The 20,978-nt window shown below is 36.2% G+C and overlaps 1 protein-coding gene across 1 annotated transcript in view; it reads right to left on the bottom strand.

The window, feature by feature from the left end:
* The window catches only part of G3BP1 (G3BP stress granule assembly factor 1), a 1,009,408-nt gene that overhangs the window by 738,716 nt on the left and 249,714 nt on the right, over positions 1-20,978 (bottom strand). The gene's annotated exons all lie outside the window — the stretch shown is intronic.

Raw genomic sequence — 20,978 nt, 5'->3', positions numbered from 1 at the left:
TCCTTCCCTTTCTCTCTATCCATCCATCCATCGATCCATCTCTCTCTATCTACCAATCTATGATCTATCTATATTTTTATTCTGTAGCATTTATCACTACCTTAAATGTTCTTATTTCTTTACATTTCTACTGTCTATTCCACCCCTCCACCCAACTCTGGCCAAGTAAACTCCATGAGGGTAAAGACTGGGTTCCCCCGCCCACCACAGATGTATTTTTGTCATCCAGACTGACACACACCATCCAGTAAGGACTCAACACATATTTATGGGGTGAATATTAACCAAGATCCAGAAAGGCACAGTAAGCTTCCCAATCTCACCCAGGGAGTTAGTGACATAAAAAAGGCTAGAGCACAGATTTCTGAACCCTAAACCAAAGGCTGGTTGCTTTCTGTCCCAGCTATTGTAGGGAGAGGAAAGGACAGGCTGAAAAAAACCATCCACACTCATTTTTTAAATGTAACCTTCCTTGTACCCTGCATCTGTGCAATACCTGAATAGAAAACGAATCATCCTAAAATTGAGGCGGTGGACTTTGGGAGCAACTGTAGACTTGGAGTTTGCTGTATGACTGACTACTTTCTGATTTATATGGTTACCCTTGTTCAGTTTTTAGTGCTTGTTATATTTGTTTATTGGTTTGGTTGTTCTATTCCTTTTTTTCTTTTTCCTATTTTTTTATTTTAATAATATTTTTTTAATTTTTTATTTCAATAACTTTATTTTATTTTCCTTTCTTTCTTTTTTTTCTCCCTTTTCTTCTGAGCCATGTGGCTGACAGGGTCTTGATGCTCCAGTCAGGCGTCAGGCCTGAGCCTCTGAAATAGGAGAGCCGAGTTCAGGACATTGAACCACCAGAGACCTCCTGGACCCATCTAATATCAATGAGTGGGAGCTCTCCCAGAGATCTTTATCTCAACGCTAAGACCCAGCTCCACTCAATGACCAGCAAGCTCCAGTGCTTGACACTCCATGCCAAACAACTAGCAAGACGGGAACACAACCCCACCCATTAGCAGAGAGGCTGCCTAAAATCATACAAAGTTCACAGACACCCCAAAACACACAACTGGACACGGTCTTGCCCACCAGAAAGACAAGATCCAGCCTCATCCACTAGAACACAGGCACCAGTCCCCTCCATAAGGAAGCCTACACAACCCACTGAACAAACATTACCCACTAGGGGCAGACACCAAAAACAATGGGAACTATGAAACTGCAGCCTGCAAAAAGGAGACCCCAACACATAACTTAAGCAAAATGAGAAGACACAGAAATATGCAGCAGATGAAGGAACAAGGTAAAAACCCAACACTTCAAACAAATGAAGAGGAAATAGGCAGTCCACCTGAAAAAGAATTCACAGTAATGATAGTAAAGATAATCCAAACTTGGAAATAGAATGCAGAAAATACAAGAACTGTTTAACAAGAAACTAGAAGAACGAAAGAGCAAGCAATCATGAACAACATAATAAATGAAATTAAAAATTCACTAGAAGAAATCAATAGCAAAATAACTGAGGGAGAAGAATGGATAAGCGACCTGGAAGATAAAATAGTGGAAATAACTACCACAGAGCAGAATAAAGAAAAAAGAATGAAAAGAACTGAGGACAGTCTCAGAGACCTCTGAGACAATATTAAACGCACTAACATTCGAATTATAGGGTTTCCAGAAGAAGAAGAGAAAAAGAAAGGGACTGAGAAAACATTTGAAGAGATTATAGTTGAAAAATTCCCTAATATGGGAAAGGAAATAGTTAATCAAGTCCAGGAAGCAGAGAGAGTCCCATACAGGATAAGTCCAAGGAGAAACACGCCAAGACACATATTAATCAAACTATCAAAAATTAAATACAAAGAAAAAATATTAAAAGCAGCAAGCGAAAAGCAACAAATAACATACAAGGGAATCCCCATAAGGTTAAGAGCTGATCTTTCAGCAGAAACTCTGCAAGACAGAAGGGAGTGGCAGGACATATTTAAAGTGATGAAAGGGAAAAACCTACAACCACCATTACTCTACCCAGCAAGGATCTCATTCAGATTCAATGGAGAAATTAAAATGTTTACAGACCAGCCAAAGCTAAGAGAATTCAGCAAAACCAACCCAGCTTTACAACAAATGCCAAAGGAACTTCCCTAGGCAAGAAACACAAGAGAAGGAAAAGACCTATAATAACGAACACAAAACAATTCTGAAAATGGTGATAGGAACATACATATCGATGATTACCTTAAATGTAAATGGACTAAATGCTCCCACCAAAAGACACAGATTAGCTGAATGGATACAAAAACAAGACCCTTATATATGCTGTCTACAAGAGACCCACTTCAGACCTACAGACACATACAGACTGAAAGTAAGGGGATGGAAAAAGATATTCCATGAAAATGGAAACCAAAAGAAAGCTGGAGTAGCAATTCTCATATCAGACAAAACAGACTTTAAAATAAGGACTATTAGAAGAGACAAAGAAGGACACTACATAATGATCAAGGGATTGATCCAAGAAGAAGATATACCAATTGTAAATATTTATGCACCCAACATAGGAGCACCTCAATACATAAGGCAAATACTAACAGTCATAAAAGGGGAAATCGACAGTAACACATTCATAGTAGGGGACTTTAACACCCCACTTTCACCCATGGAAAAATCATCCAAAATGAAACTAAATAAGAAAACACAAGCTTTAAATGATACATTAAATAACATAGACTTAATTGATATTTATAGGACACTCCATCCAAAAACAACAGAATACACATTTTTCTCAAGTGCTCATGGAACATTCTCCAGGATAGATCATATCTTGGGTCACAAAACACCCTTGGTAAATTTAAGAAAATTGAAATTGTATCAAGTACCTTTTCCGACCATAACGCCATGAGACTAGATATCAATTACAGGAAAAGATCTGTAAAAAATAAAAACACATGGAGGTTAAACAATACACTACTTAATAATGAAGTGATCACTGAAGAAATCAAAGAGGAAATAAAAAAATACCTAGAAACAAATGACAATGGAGACACAATGACCCAAAACGTATGGGATGCAGCAAAAGTAGTTCTAAGGGGGAAATTTACAGCAATACAAGACCACCTTAAGAAGCAGGAAACATCTCAATTGAACAACCTAACCTTGCACCTAAAGCAATTAGAGAAAGAACAAAAAAACCCCAAAGGTAGCAGAAGGAAAGAAATCATAAAAATCAGATCAGAAATAAATGAAAAAGAAATGAAGGAAACAATAGCAAAGATCAATAAAACTAAAAGCTGGTTCTTTGAGAAGATAAACAAAATAGATAAACCACTAGCCAGACTCATCAAGAAAAAAAGGGAGAAGACTCAAATCAATAGAATTAGAAATGAAAAAGGAGAAGTAACAACTGACACTGCAGAAATAAAAAAGATCATGAGAGATTACTACAAGCAGCTCTATGCCAGTAAAATGGACCACCTGGAAGAAATGGACAAATTCTTAGAAATGCACAACGTACCAAGACTGAATCAGGAATAGAAAATATGAACAGACCAATCACAAGCACTGAAATTGAAACTGTGATTAAAAATCTTCCAACAAACAAAAGCCCAGGACCAGATGGCTTCACAGGCGAATTCTATCAAACATTTAAAGAAGAGCTAACACCAATCCTTCTCAAACTCTTCCAAAATATAGCAGAGGGAGGAACACTCCCAAATTCCTTCTACGAGGCCACCAGACAAGGATGTCACAAAGAAAGAAAACTACAGGCCAATATCACTGATGAACATAGATGCAAAAATCGTCAACAAAATACTAGCAAACAGAATCCAACAGCTCATTAAAAGGATCAGACACCATGATCAAGTGGGGTTTATTCCAGGAATGAAAGGATTCTTCAATATACGCAAATCAATCAACGTGATACACCATATTAACAAATTGAAGGAGAAAATCATATGATCATCTCAGTAGATGCAGAGAAAGCTTTTGACAAAATTCAACACCCATTTATGATAAAAACCCTGCAGAAAGTAGGCATCGAGGGAACTTTCCTCAACATAATAAAGGCCATATATGACAAGCCCACAGCCAACATCATCCTCAATGGTGAAAAACTGAAAGCATTTCCACTAAGATCAGGAATGAGACAAGGTTGCCCACTCTCACTACTCTTATTCAACATAGTTTTGGAAGTTTTAGCCACAGCAATCAGAGAAGAAAAGGAAATAAAAGGAATCCAAATCGGAAAAGAAGAAGTAAAGCTGTCACTGTTTGCAGATGACATGATACTATACATAGAGAATCCTAAAGATGCTACCAGAAAACTACTAGAGCTAATCAATGAATTTGGTAAAGTAGCAGGATACAAAATTAATGCACAGAAATCTCTTGCATTCCTATATACTAATGATGAAATTTCTGAAAGTGAAATCAAGAAAACACTCCCATTTACCATTGCAACAAAAAGAATAAAATATCTAGGAATAAATCTACCTAAGGAGACAAAAGACCTGTATGCAGAAAATTATGAGACACTGATGAAAGAAATTAAAGAGAATACAAATAGATGGAGAGACATACCATATTCTTGGATTGGAAGAATCAATATTGTGAAAACGACTCTACTACCAACAGCAATCTATAGATTCAATACAATCCCTGTCAAACTACCACTGGCATTTTTCACAGAACTGGAACAAAAAAATTCACAATTTGTATGAAAACACAAAAGACCCCGAATAGCCAAAGCAATCTTGAGAACGAAAAACGGAGCTGGAGGAATCAGGCTCCCTGACTTCAGACTATACTACAAACCTACAGTAATCAAGACACTATGGTACTGGCACAAAAACAGAAACACAGATCAATGGAACAGGATAGAAAGCCAAGAGATAAACCCACGCACATATGGACACCTTATCTTTGATAAAGGTGGCAATAATGTACAGTGGAGAAAGGACAGCCTCTTCAATAAGTGGGGCTAGGAAAACTGGACAGATACATGTAAAAGTATGAGATTAGATCACTCCCTAACACCATACACAAAAATAAGCTCAATATGGATTAAAGACCTAAATGTAAGACCAGACACTATCAAACTCTTAGAGGAAAACATAGGCAGAACACTCTATGACATAAATCTCAGCAAGATCCTTTCTGACCCAACTCCTAGAGTAATGGAAATAAAAACAAAAATAAACAAATGGGACCTAATGAAACTTCAAAGCTTTTGCACAGCAAAGGAAACCATAAACAAGACCAAAAGACAACCCTCAGAATGGGAGAAAATATTTGCAAATGAAGCAACTGACAAAGGATTAATCTCCAAAATTTACAAGCAGCTCATGCAGCTCAATAACAAAAAAACAAACAACCCAATCCAAAAATGGGCAGAAGACCTAAATAGACATTTCTCCAAAGAAGATATACAGACTGCCAACAAACACATGAAAGAATGCTCAACATCATTAATCATTAGAGAAATGCAAATCAAAACTACAGTGAGATCATCTCACACCAGTCAGAATGGCCATCATCAAAAAATCTAGAAACAATAAATGCTGGAGAGGGTGTGGAGAAAAGGGAACACTCTTGCACTGCTGGTGGGAATGTGAATTGCTTCAGCCACTATGGAGAACAGTATGGAGGTTCCTTTAAAAACTACAAATAGAACTACCATATGACCCAGCAATCCCACTACTGGGCATATACCCTGAGAAAACCATAATTCAAAAAGAGTCATGTACCAAAATGTTCATTGCAGTTCTATTCACAATAGCCCGGAAATGGAAACAACCTAAGTGTCCATCATCAGATGAATGGATAAAGAAGAAGTGGCACATAAATACAATGGAATATTACTCAGCCATAAAAAGAAACGAAATTGAGCTATTTGTAATGAGGTGGATAGACCTAGAGTCTGTCATACAGAGTGAAGTAAGTCAGAAAGAAAAAGACAAATACTGTATGTTAACACATATATATGGAATTTAAGAAGAAAAAAAAAATGTCATGAAGAACCTAGGGGTAAGACAGAAATAAAGACACAGACCTACTGGAGAATGGACTTGAGGATATGAGGAGGGGGAAGGGTGAGCTGTGACAGGGCGAGAGAGAGTCATGGACATATACACACTAACAAACGTAAGGTAGATAACTACTGGGAAGCAGCCACATGGCACAGGGATATCGGCTCGGTGCTGTGTGACCGCCTGGAGGGGTGGGATAGGGAGGGTGGGAGGGAGGAAGACGCAAGAGGGAAGTGATACGGGAACATATGTATATGTGTAACAGATTCACTTTGTTATAAAGCAGAAACTGACACACCATTGTAACGCAATTACACCCCAATAAAGATGTTGAAAAAAAAAACAAGATGCATCTATATGCTGTCTACAAGAGACCCACTTCAGATCTAAGGACACATACAGACTGAAAGTGAGGGGATGGAAAAAGATATTCCATGCAAATGGAAATCAAAAGAAAGCTGGAGTAGCAATACTCATATCAGATAAAACAGACCTTTAAATAAAGAATGTTACAAGAGACAAGGAAGGACACTACATAATGATCAGGGGATCAATCCAAGAAGAAGATATAACAATTATAAATATATATGCACCCAAAATAGGAGAACCTCAATACATAAGGCAACTGCTAACAGCTATAAAAGAGAAATCGAAAGTAACACAAGAATAGTGGGGGACTTTAACACCTCACTTACACCAATGGTCAGATCATCCAGAATGAAAATAAATAAGAAAACAGAAGCTTTTAATGACACAATAGACTGCATAGATTTAATTGATATTTATAGGACATTCCATCCAAAAACAGCAGATTACACTTTCTTCTCAAGTGCACATGGAACATTCTCCAGGATAGATCACATCTTGTGTACAAATCAAGCCTCAGTAAACTTAAGAAAATTGAAATCATATCAAGCATCTTTTCTGACCACAACGCTATGAGATTAGAAATGAATTACAGGGAAAAAAATGTAAAAAATACAAACATGTGGATGCTAAACAATACGTTACTAAATAACCAAGAGATCGATGAAGAAATCAACGACGAAATCAAAAAATACCTAGAGACAAATGGCAATGAAAACACGACGATCCAAAACCTACGGGATGTAGCAAAAGCAGTTCTAAGAGGGAAGTTTATAGCTATACAAGCCTTCCTCAAGAAACAAGAAAAATCTCAAATAAACAATCTAACCTTACACCTAAAGGAATTACAGAAAAAAAACAAACAAAACCCAAAGTTAGCAGGAGGAAAGAAATCATAAAAATTTCATCAGAGCAGAAATAAATGAAATAAAAACAAAGAAAACAATAGCAAAGATCAATAAAACTAAAAGCTGGTTCCTTGAGAAGATAAACAAAATTGATAAACCATTAGCCAGACTCATCAAGAAAAAGAGAGAGAGGACTCAAAACAATAAACTTAGAAATGAAAAAGGAGACGTTACAGTGGACACCACAGAAATACAAAGCATCCTAAGAGACTACTATAAGCAACTATATGCCAATAAAATGGACAACCTGGAAGAAATGGACAAATTCTTAGAAAGATATAACTTTCCAAGACTGAACCAGGAAGAAATAGAAAATATAAACAGACCAAGCACAGGCAATAAAATTGAAACTGTGATTAAAAATCTTCCAACAAACAAAAGTCTAGGACCAGATGGCTTCACAGGTGAATTCTATCAAACATTTAGAGAAGAGCTAACACCCATCCTTCTGAAACCCTTCCAAAAAATTGCAGAGAAAGGAACACTCCCAAACTCATTCTATGAGGCAACCATCACCCTGATACCAAAACCAGACAAAGATACTACAAAAAAAGAAAAGTACAGACCAATATCACTGATGAATATAGATGCAAAAGTCCTCAATAAAATACTAGCAAACAAAATGCAGCAAAACATTAAAAGGATCACACACCATGACCAAGCGGGATTTATCCCAGAGATGCAAGGATTCTTCAATATATGCAAATCAATCAATGTGATACACCATATAAACAAACTGAAGAATAAAAACCATATGATCATCTCAACAGATGCAGAAAAAGCTTTTGACAAAATTCAACACCAATTTGTGATAAAAACTCTCCAGAAAGTGGGCATAGATGGAACCTACCTCAACATAATACAGGTCATACACGACAAACCCACAGCAAACATCATTCTCAATGGTGAAAAACTGAAATCATTTCCTCTAAGATCAGGAACAAGACAAGGATGTCCACTCTCACCACTATTATTCAACATAGCTTTGGAAGTCCTAGCCACAGCAATCAAAGAAGAAAAAGACATAAAAGGAATACAAATTGTAAAAGAAGAAGTAAAACTGTCACTGTTTGCAGATGACATGATACTCTGCATTGAGAATCCTAAACATGCCACCAGAAAACTACTAGAGCTAATCAATGAATTTGGTAAAGTTGAAAGATACAAAATTAATGCACAGAAATCTCTTGCGTTCCTATACACTAATGATGAAAAATCTGAAAGAGAAATCAAGGAAACACTCCCATTCACCATTGCAACAAAAAGAATAAAATTTCTAGGAATAAACCTACCTAGGGAGACAAAAGACCTGTATGCAGAAAACTATAAGGCACTGATGAAATTAAAGATGATAGAAGAATTAATTAGAAGAATCAATATTGTGAAAATGACTATACTACCCAAAGCAATCTACAGATTCAATGCAATCCCTATCAAATTACCAATGGCATTTTTTACGGAACTAGAACAAATAATTTTTAAATTTGTATGGAAACACAAAAGACGCAGAATAGCCAAAGCAGTCTTGAGGGAAAACAATCGAGCTGTAAGAATCAGACTCCCTGACTTCAGACTATACTATAAAGCTACAGTAATCAAGACAATATGGTACTGGCACAAAAACAGAAACATACATCAATGGAACAAGATAGAAAGCCCAGAGATAAACCCACGCACCTATGGTCAACTAATCTATGACAAAGGAGGCAAGGATATACAATGGAGAAAAGACAGTCTCTTCAATAAGTGGTGCTGGGAAAACTGGACAGCTACATGTAAAAGAATGAAATTAGAACATTCCCTAACACCATACACAAAAATAAACTCAAAATGGATTAAAAACCTAAATGTAAGGCCAGACACTATCAAACTCTTAGAGGAAAACATAGGCAGAACACTCTATGACATATATCACAGCAAGATCCTTTTTGACCCACCTCCTAGAGAAATGGAAATAAAAACAAAAATAAATGGGACCTAATGAAACTTCAAAGCTTTTGCACAGCAAAGGAAACCATAAACAAGATGCAAAAGACAATCCTCAGAATGGGAGAAAATATTTGCAAATGAAGCAACTGACAAAGGATTAATGTCCAAAATTTATAAGCAGCTCATGCAGCTCAATATCATAAAAACAAACAACCCAATCCAAAAATGGGCAGAAGACCTAAATAGACATTTCTCCAAAGAAGACATACAGATGGCCAAGAAGCACACGAAAAGCTGCTCAACATCACTAATCATTAGAGAAATGGAAATCAAAACTACAATGAGGTATCACCTCACACCAGTTAGAATAGGCATCAGCAGAAAATCTACAAACAACAAATGCTGGAGAGGGTATGGAGAAAAGGGAACCCTCTTGCACTGTTGGTGGGAACGAAAATTGATACAGCCACTATGGAGAACAGTATGGAGGTTCCTTAAAAATCTAAAAATAGAATTACCATATGATCCAGCAATCCCACTACTGGGTATATACCCAGAGAAAACCATAATTCAAAAAGACACATGCACCCCAATGTTCACTGCAGCACTATTTACAACAGCCCCGTCATGGAAGCAACCTAAATGCCCATCAACAGACGAATGGATAAAGAAGATGTGTTACATACATACAATGGAATATTACTCAAACATATAAAGGAACGAAATTGGGTCATTTGTTCAGACGTGGATGGATCTAGAGACTGTCATACAGAGTGAACTAAGTCAGAAAGAGAAAAACAAATATCATATATTAACTCATATATGTGGAGCCTAGAAAAATGGTACAGATGAACTGGTTTGCAGGGCAGAAATTGAGACACAGATGTAGAGAACAAACGTATGGACACCAAGGGGGGAAGCAGTGGGGGTGGGAGTGGTGGTGGTGGTGTGATGAACTGGGCGATTGCAATTGACAAGTATACAGTGATGTGTATAAAATTGATGACTAATAAGAACCTGCTGTATAAAATATATATATATATATATATATATATATATATATATTATTCAAGTCATCCAATAATGGAATGACCCAGTTGATTGTATGACTGATTTCACCAATAACAGAGTGATGTGAGAAACAAACAAACAAACAAAAGAGACAATTATTAAGGAGCTCATTTTAACTGAATTAAAACTTACAGAAAATATCTATGACATTACAATGATTCACTTCTAGTTCTGAAAATGTGCAACACAGAAATAAAAATGCATTTAAGTTTAATATATATATACATAGGATATCTGATTAATAATTTTTGCAATAATTACATGTTGCAATTCTAGTATTCTCGGGATATTGGTCAAATATATATTTTAAAATAAAAGATCACAAAAGAAAATGAGTAAAAGAAACTATATAAAATGTCAAAAAAAAAAGAAAATTGAAATTGTGTCAAGTATCTTTTCCAACCACAACACTATGAGACTAGATATCAATTACAGGAAAAATACTGTAAAAAATACAAACACATGGAGGCTAAACAATATGCTACTAAATAACCAAGAGATCACTGAAGAAATCAAAGAGGAAATCAAAAACTACCTACAAACAAATGGCAATGAAAACACGATGGCCCAACACCTATGGGATGCAGCAAAGCAGTTCTAAGAGGGAAGTATATAGCAATACAATTCTATGTCAAGAAACAAGAAAAATCTCAAATAAACAACCTAAACTTACACCTAAAGCAATTAGAGAAAGAAGAACAGCAACAACAACAACAAAAAAACAGAGTTAGCAAAGGAAAGATTATAAAGATCAGATAAGAAATAAATGAACAATACATGCTGGAGAGGGTGTGGAGAAAAGGGAACACTCTTGCACTGCTGGTGGGAATGTGAATTGGTACAGCCACTATGGAGAACAGTATGGAGGTTCCTTAAAAAACTAAACATAGAACTACCATATGACCCAGCAATCCCACTACTGGGCATAAACCCTGAGAAAACCATAATTCAAAAAGAGTCATGCACCAAAATGTTCATTGCAGCTCTATTTACAATAGCCCGGAGATGGAAACAACCTAAGTGTCCATCATCGGATGAATGGATAAAGAAGATGTGGCACATATATATAATGGAATATTACTCAGCCATAAAAAGAAACGAAATTGAGCTATTTGTAATGAGGTGGACAGACCTAGAGTCTGTCATACAGAGTGAAATAAGTCAGAAAGAGAAAGACAAATACCATATGTTAACACATTTATATGGAATTTAAGAAAAAAAATGTCATGAAGAACCTAGGGGTAACACAGGAATAAAGACACAGACCTACTAGAGAACGGACTTGAGGATATAGGGAGGGGGAAGGATGAGCCGTGACAAAGCAAGAGAGAGGCATGGACATATATACACTACCAAACATAAGGTAGATAGCTAGTGGGAAGCAGCCACATAGCACAGGGAGATCAGCTTGGTGCTTTGTGACTGCCTGGAGGGGTGGGATGGGGGGGGGGGGAGGGAGACGCAAGAGGGAAGTGATATGGGAACATATGTATATATATAACTGATTCACTTTGTTATAAAGCAGAAAGTAACACACCATTGTAACGCAATTACACCCCAATAAAGATGTTGAAAAAAAAAACAAGATGCATCTATATGCTGTCTACAAGAGACCCACTTCAGATCTAAGGACACATACAGACTGAAAGTGAGGGGATGGAAAAAGATATTCCATGCAAATGGAAATCAAAAGAAAGCTGGAGTAGCAATACTCATATCAGATAAAACAGACCTTTAAATAAAGAATGTTACAAGAGACAAGGAAGGACACTACATAATGATCAGGGGATCAATCCAAGAAGAAGATATAACAATTATAAATATATATGCACCCAAAATAGGAGAACCTCAATACATAAGGCAACTGCTAACAGCTATAAAAGAGAAATCGAAAGTAACACAAGAATAGTGGGGGACTTTAACACCTCACTTACACCAATGGTCAGATCATCCAGAATGAAAATAAATAAGAAAACAGAAGCTTTTAATGACACAATAGACTGCATAGATTTAATTGATATTTATAGGACATTCCATCCAAAAACAGCAGATTACACTTTCTTCTCAAGTGCACATGGAACATTCTCCAGGATAGATCACATCTTGTGTACAAATCAAGCCTCAGTAAACTTAAGAAAATTGAAATCATATCAAGCATCTTTTCTGACCACAACGCTATGAGATTAGAAATGAATTACAGGGAAAAAAATGTAAAAAATACAAACATGTGGATGCTAAACAATACGTTACTAAATAACCAAGAGATCGATGAAGAAATCAACGACGAAATCAAAAAATACCTAGAGACAAATGGCAATGAAAACACGACGATCCAAAACCTACGGGATGTAGCAAAAGCAGTTCTAAGAGGGAAGTTTATAGCTATACAAGCCTTCCTCAAGAAACAAGAAAAATCTCAAATAAACAATCTAACCTTACACCTAAAGGAATTACAGAAAAAAAACAAACAAAACCCAAAGTTAGCAGGAGGAAAGAAATCATAAAAATTTCATCAGAGCAGAAATAAATGAAATAAAAACAAAGAAAACAATAGCAAAGATCAATAAAACTAAAAGCTGGTTCCTTGAGAAGATAAACAAAATTGATAAACCATTAGCCAGACTCATCAAGAAAAAGAGAGAGAGGACTCAAAACAATAAACTTAGAAATGAAAAAGGAGACGTTACAGTGGACACCACAGAAATACAAAGCATCCTAAGAGACTACTATAAGCAACTATATGCCAATAAAATGGACAACCTGGAAGAAATGGACAAATTCTTAGAAAGATATAACTTTCCAAGACTGAACCAGGAAGAAATAGAAAATATAAACAGACCAAGCACAGGCAATAAAATTGAAACTGTGATTAAAAATCTTCCAACAAACTAAAGTCTAGGACCAGATGGCTTCACAGGTGAATTCTATCAAACATTTAGAGAAGAGCTAACACCCATCCTTCTGAAACCCTTCCAAAAAATTGCAGAGAAAGGAACACTCCCAAACTCATTCTATGAGGCAACCATCACCCTGATACCAAAACCAGACAAAGATACTACAAAAAAAGAAAAGTACAGACCAATATCACTGATGAATATAGATGCAAAAGTCCTCAATAAAATACTAGCAAACAAAATGCAGCAAAACATTAAAAGGATCACACACCATGACCAAGCGGGATTTATCCCAGAGATGCAAGGATTCTTCAATATATGCAAATCAATCAATGTGATACACCATATAAACAAACTGAAGAATAAAAACCATATGATCATCTCAACAGATGCAGAAAAAGCTTTTGACAAAATTCAACACCAATTTGTGATAAAAACTCTCCAGAAAGTGGGCATAGATGGAACCTACCTCAACATAATACAGGTCATACACGACAAACCCACAGCAAACATCATTCTCAATGGTGAAAAACTGAAATCATTTCCTCTAAGATCAGGAACAAGACAAGGATGTCCACTCTCACCACTATTATTCAACATAGCTTTGGAAGTCCTAGCCACAGCAATCAAAGAAGAAAAAGACATAAAAGGAATACAAATTGTAAAAGAAGAAGTAAAACTGTCACTGTTTGCAGATGACATGATACTCTGCATTGAGAATCCTAAACATGCCACCAGAAAACTACTAGAGCTAATCAATGAATTTGGTAAAGTTGAAAGATACAAAATTAATGCACAGAAATCTCTTGCGTTCCTATACACTAATGATGAAAAATCTGAAAGAGAAATCAAGGAAACACTCCCATTCACCATTGCAACAAAAAGAATAAAATTTCTAGGAATAAACCTACCTAGGGAGACAAAAGACCTGTATGCAGAAAACTATAAGGCACTGATGAAATTAAAGATGATAGAAGAATTAATTAGAAGAATCAATATTGTGAAAATGACTATACTACCCAAAGCAATCTACAGATTCAATGCAATCCCTATCAAATTACCAATGGCATTTTTTACGGAACTAGAACAAATAATTTTTAAATTTGTATGGAAACACAAAAGACGCAGAATAGCCAAAGCAGTCTTGAGGGAAAACAATCGAGCTGTAAGAATCAGACTCCCTGACTTCAGACTATACTATAAAGCTACAGTAATCAAGACAATATGGTACTGGCACAAAAACAGAAACATACATCAATGGAACAAGATAGAAAGCCCAGAGATAAACCCACGCACCTATGGTCAACTAATCTATGACAAAGGAGGCAAGGATATACAATGGAGAAAAGACAGTCTCTTCAATAAGTGGTGCTGGGAAAACTGGACAGCTACATGTAAAAGAATGAAATTAGAACATTCCCTAACACCATACACAAAAATAAACTCAAAATGGATTAAAGACCTAAATGTAAGGCCAGACACTATCAAACTCTTAGAGGAAAACATAGGCAGAACACTCTATGACATATATCACAGCAAGATCCTTTTTGACCCACCTCCTAGAGAAATGGAAATAAAAACAAAAATAAATGGGACCTAATGAAACTTCAAAGCTTTTGCACAGCAAAGGAAACCATAAACAAGATGCAAAAGACAATCCTCAGAATGGGAGAAAATATTTGCAAATGAAGCAACTGACAAAGGATTAATGTCCAAAATTTATAAGCAGCTCATGCAGCTCAATATCATAAAAACAAACAACCCAATCCAAAAATGGGCAGAAGACCTAAATAGACATTTCTCCAAAGAAGACATACAGATGGCCAAGAAGCACACGAAAAGCTGCTCAACATCACTAATCATTAGAGAAATGGAAATCAAAACTACAATGAGGTATCACCTCACACCAGTTAGAATAGGCATCAGCAGAAAATCTACAAACAACAAATGCTGGAGAGGGTATGGAGAAAAGGGAACCCTCTTGCACTGTTGGTGGGAACGAAAATTGATACAGCCACTATGGAGAACAGTATGGAGGTTCCTTAAAAATCTAAAAATAGAATTACCATATGATCCAGCAATCCCACTACTGGGTATATACCCAGAGAAAACCATAATTCAAAAAGACACATGCACCCCAATGTTCACTGCAGCACTATTTACAACAGCCCCGTCATGGAAGCAACCTAAATGCCCATCAACAGACGAATGGATAAAGAAGATGTGTTACATACATACAATGGAATATTACTCAAACATATAAAGGAACGAAATTGGGTCATTTGTTCAGACGTGGATGGATCTAGAGACTGTCATACAGAGTGAACTAAGTCAGAAAGAGAAAAACAAATATCATATATTAACTCATATATGTGGAGCCTAGAAAAATGGTACAGATGAACTGGTTTGCAGGGCAGAAATTGAGACACAGATGTAGAGAACAAACGTATGGACACCAAGGGGGGAAGCAGCGGGGGTGGGAGTGGTGGTGGTGGTGTGATGAACTGGGCGATTGCAATTGACAAGTATACAGTGATGTGTATAAAATTGATGACTAATAAGAACCTGCTGTATAAAATATATATATATATATATATATATATATATATATATATATTATTCAAGTCATCCAATAATGGAATGACCCAGTTGATTGTATGACTGATTTCACCAATAACAGAGTGATGTGAGAAACAAACAAACAAACAAAAGAGACAATTATTAAGGAGCTCATTTTAACTGAATTAAAACTTACAGAAAATATCTATGACATTACAATGATTCACTTCTAGTTCTGAAAATGTGCAACATAGAAATAAAAATGCATTTAAGTTTAATATATATATACATAGGATATCTGATTAATAATTTTTGCAATAATTACATGTTGCAATTCTAGTATTCTCGGGATATTGGTCAAATATATATTTTAAAATAAAAGATCACAAAAGAAAATGAGTAAAAGAAACTATATAAAATGTCAAAAAAAAAAGAAAATTGAAATTGTGTCAAGTATCTTTTCCAACCACAACACTATGAGACTAGATATCAATTACAGGAAAAATACTGTAAAAAATACAAACACATGGAGGCTAAACAATATGCTACTAAATAACCAAGAGATCACTGAAGAAATCAAAGAGGAAATCAAAAACTACCTACAAACAAATGGCAATGAAAACACGATGGCCCAACACCTATGGGATGCAGCAAAGCAGTTCTAAGAGGGAAGTATATAGCAATACAATTCTATGTCAAGAAACAAGAAAAATCTCAAATAAACAACCTAAACTTACACCTAAAGCAATTAGAGAAAGAAGAACAGCAACAACAACAACAAAAAAACAGAGTTAGCAAAGGAAAGATTATAAAGATCAGATAAGAAATAAATGAACAATACATGCTGGAGAGGGTGTGGAGAAAAGGGAACACTCTTGCACTGCTGGTGGGAATGTGAATTGGTACAGCCACTATGGAGAACAGTATGGAGGTTCCTTAAAAAACTAAACATAGAACTACCATATGACCCAGCAATCCCACTACTGGGCATAAACCCTGAGAAAACCATAATTCAAAAAGAGTCATGCACCAAAATGTTCATTGCAGCTCTATTTACAATAGCCCGGAGATGGAAACAACCTAAGTGTCCATCATCGGATGAATGGATAAAGAAGATGTGGCACATATATATAATGGAATATTACTCAGCCATAAAAAGAAACGAAATTGAGCTATTTGTAATGAGGTGGACAGACCTAGAGTCTGTCATACAGAGTGAAATAAGTCAGAAAGAGAAAGACAAATACCATATGTTAACACATTTATATGGAATTTAAGAAAAAAAATGTCATGAAGAACCTAGGGGTAACACAGGAATAAAGACACAGACCTACTAGAGAACGGACTTGAGGATATAGGGAGGGGGAAGGATGAGCCGTGACAAAGCAAGAGAGAGGCATGGACATATATACACTACCAAACATAAGGTAGATAGCTAGTGGGAAGCAGCCACATAGCACAGGGAGATCAGCTTGGTGCTTTGTGACTGCCTGGAGGGGTGGGATGGGGGGGGGGGAGGGAGACGCAAGAGGGAAGTGATATGGGAACATATGTATATATATAACTGATTCACTTTGTTATAAAGCAGAAAGTAACACACCATTGTAAAGCAATTATACCCCAATAAAGATTAAAAAAAAAAAAAAAGAAATGAAAAAGACATGGAGGAAACAATAGCAAAGATCAATAAAACTAAACCTGGTTCTTTGAGAATATAAACAAAATTAATAAACCATTAACTAGACTCATCAAGAAAAAAAGGGAGAAGACTCAAATCAATAGAATCAGAAATGAAGAAGGAGAAGTATCAACCAACACTGCAGAAATACAGGGATCATGAGAGATTACTACAAGCAACTATATGCCAATAAAATGGACAACCTGAAAAAAAAAAAAAGGACAACCTGGAAGAAATGGACAAATTCTTAGAAAAGCACAACCTTCCGAGGCTGAACCAGGAAGACAAAGAAAATGTAAACAGATGAATCACAAGCACTGAAATTGAGACTGTGATTAAAAATCTTCCAGCAAACAAAAGCCCAGGACCACATGGCTTCAGAGCCGAATTCTAGCAAACATTTACAGAAGAGCTAACACCTATCCTTCTCAAACTCTTCCAAAATATAGCAGAGGGAGGAACACTCCCAAACTCATTGAATGAGGCCACCATCACCATGATACAAAACCAGACAAATATGTCACACACAAAAAAAAACTACAGGCCAATATCACTGATGAACATCAATGCAAAAATCCTCAACAAAATACTAGCAAAGAGAATCCAATAGCATATTAAAAGGATCATACACCATGATTAAGTGGGGTTAATCCCAGGAATGCAAGGATTCTTCAATATACGCAAACAAATCAATGTGATACACCATATTAACAAATTGAAGGAGAAAAACCATATGATCATCTCAATAGATGCAGAAAAAGCTTTTGACAAGATTCAACACCCATTTATGATAAAAACTCCCCAGAAGGTTTGCATACAGGGAACTTACCTCAACATAATAAAGGTCATATATGGCAAACCCACAGCCAACATTGTCCCCAATGGTGAAAAACTGAAACCATTTCCACTAAGATCAGGAACAAGACAAGGTTGCCCACTCTCACCATTATTATTCAACGTAGTTTTGGAAGTTTTAGCCACAGCAATCAGAGACAAAAAGAAACAAAAGGAATCCAAATCAGAAAAGAAGAAGTAAAACTGTCACTGTTTGCAGATGACATGATACTATAAATAGAGAATTCTAAAGATGCTACCAGAAAACTACTAGAGCTAATCAATGAATTTGGTAAAGTAGCAGGATACTAAATGAATGCACAGAAATCTCTTGCATTCCTACAGACTAATGATGAAAAATCTAAAAGAGAAATTAAGGACACACTCCCATTTACCACTGCAACAAAAAGAATAAAATACCTAGGAATAAACCTTCTGAAGGAGACAAAAGACCTGCCTGCAGAAAACTATAAGATGCTGATGAAAGAAATTAAGGATGATATAAACAGATGGAGAGATACACCATGTTGTTGGAGTGGAAGAATCAAATTGTGAAAATGACTCTACTACCCAAAGCAATCTACAGATTTAATGCAATCCCTATCAAACTACCAATGGCATGTTTCACAGAACTAGAGCAAAAAATTTCACAATTTGTATGGAAGCACAAAAGACCCTGAATAGCCAAAGCAATCTTGAGAAAAAAAAACGGAGCTGAAGGAATCAGGCTCCGGACTTCAGACTACACTACAAAGCTACAGTAACCAAGACAGTATGGTACTGGCACAAAAACAGAAATACAGATCAATGGAACAGGATAGAAATCCCAGAGATAAACCCATGCACATACGGTCACTTTATCTTTGATAATGGAGGCAAGAATATACAATGGAGAAAAGACAGCCTCTTCAATAAGTGGTGCTGGGAAAACTAGACAGCTACATGTAAAAGAATGAAATTGGAACACTCCCTAACACCATACACAGAAATAAACTCAAAATAGATTAAAGACCTAAATGTAAGGCCAGACACTCTAAAACTCTTAGAGGAAAACATAGGCAGAACACTCTATGACATAAACCACAGCAACATCCTTTTGACTCACCTCCTAGAGAAATGGAAATAAAAACAAAAATAAACAAATGGAACTTAATGAAATTTAAAAGCACAGCAAAGCAAAACATAAACAAGACGAAAAGACAACCCTCAGAATGGGAGAAAATATTTGCAAATGAAGCAACTGACAAAGGATTAATCTCCAAAACATACAAGCAGCTCATGCAGCTCAACATCAAGAAAACAAACAACCCAAACCAAAAATGGCCGGAGGGCCTAAATAGACATTTCTCCAAAGATATACAGATTCCCAACCAACACATGAAAGGATGCTCAACATCACTAATCATTAGAAAAATGCAAATCAAAACCACAACGAGGTATCACTTCACACTCGTCAGAATGGCCATCATCAAAAAATCTACAAACCATAAATGCTGGAGAGGGTGTGGAGAAAAGGGAACCCTCTTGCACCATTGGTGGAAATGTAAATTGATACAGCCACTATAGAGAACAGTATGGAGGTTTCTTAGAAAACTAAAAATAGAACTACCATATGACCCAGCAATTCCACTACTGGGCATATACCCTGAGAAAAGCATAATTCAAAAAGAGTCATGTACCACAATGTTCATTGCGGCACTATTTACAATAGGCAGGACATGGAAGCAACCCAAGTGTCCACTGACAGATGAATGGATAAAGAAGATGTGGCACATATATACAATGGAATATTACTCAGCCATAAAAAGAAACAAAATTGAGTTATTTGTAGTGAGATGGATGGACCTAGAGTTTGTCATACATAGTGAAATAAGTTAGAAGGAGAAAAACAAATACCATATGCTAACACATATATATGGAATCTAAAAAAAAAAAAAAAAAAAAAAAACAAGGTTCTGAAAAACCTAGGGGCAGGACAGGAATAATGACGCAAATGTAGAGAATGGACATGAGGACAAAGTGAAGGGGAAGGGAAAGCTGTGATAACGTGACACAGTGGCATTGACATATATACAATACCAAATGTAAAATAGATAGTGGGAAGCAGCCGCATAGCACAGGGAGATCACCTCAGTGCTTTGTGACCACCTAGAGGGGTGGGATAGGGAGGGTGGGAGGGAGATGCAAGATGGAGGAGATATGGGGATATCTGTATATGTATAGCTCATTCGCTTTGTTATACAGCAGCAACTAACACAACAATGTAAAAGAATTATACTGCAATAAACATGTTAAAAACAATAAAATATAACCTTTTTCCCTGGTTACTCTCTATTAATTCCATAAACTTGTAAATTTAAGCATATAAAATCATTCACTAGCACTAGAAGGGAGTTTTTAGAAGATAAATCCTAGTGTATTGAAGCTTAGATCAGAGAGGGACTATAGCAATTTTTATCCAAACTTTTCGTTTCCCCTATAATCTCATGATCTTTAAAGGTATTTGGTCAGTGGCCAAGAAAAAGAACAAAACTAATCTACATCTCTACCAGTTGCCTGGTGTCTTTCAGATGTCCCCTAGAGAAAAGATTGAACCAACTATTCTAGAAGCTGATGATCCAACAGTGAACAAAACAGATAAGGTTCGTGCTCTGAAATGCTTATATTCTGGTCAGAGAGACAAACAGTAAATAAGCAAAGGAAT

The sequence above is a fragment of the Stenella coeruleoalba genome, assembly GCF_951394435.1.
Source record: "Stenella coeruleoalba genome assembly, chromosome: 3".
Taxonomy (NCBI): domain Eukaryota; kingdom Metazoa; phylum Chordata; class Mammalia; order Artiodactyla; family Delphinidae; genus Stenella; species Stenella coeruleoalba.
This window is presented reverse-complemented; position numbering and strand designations above follow the sequence as displayed.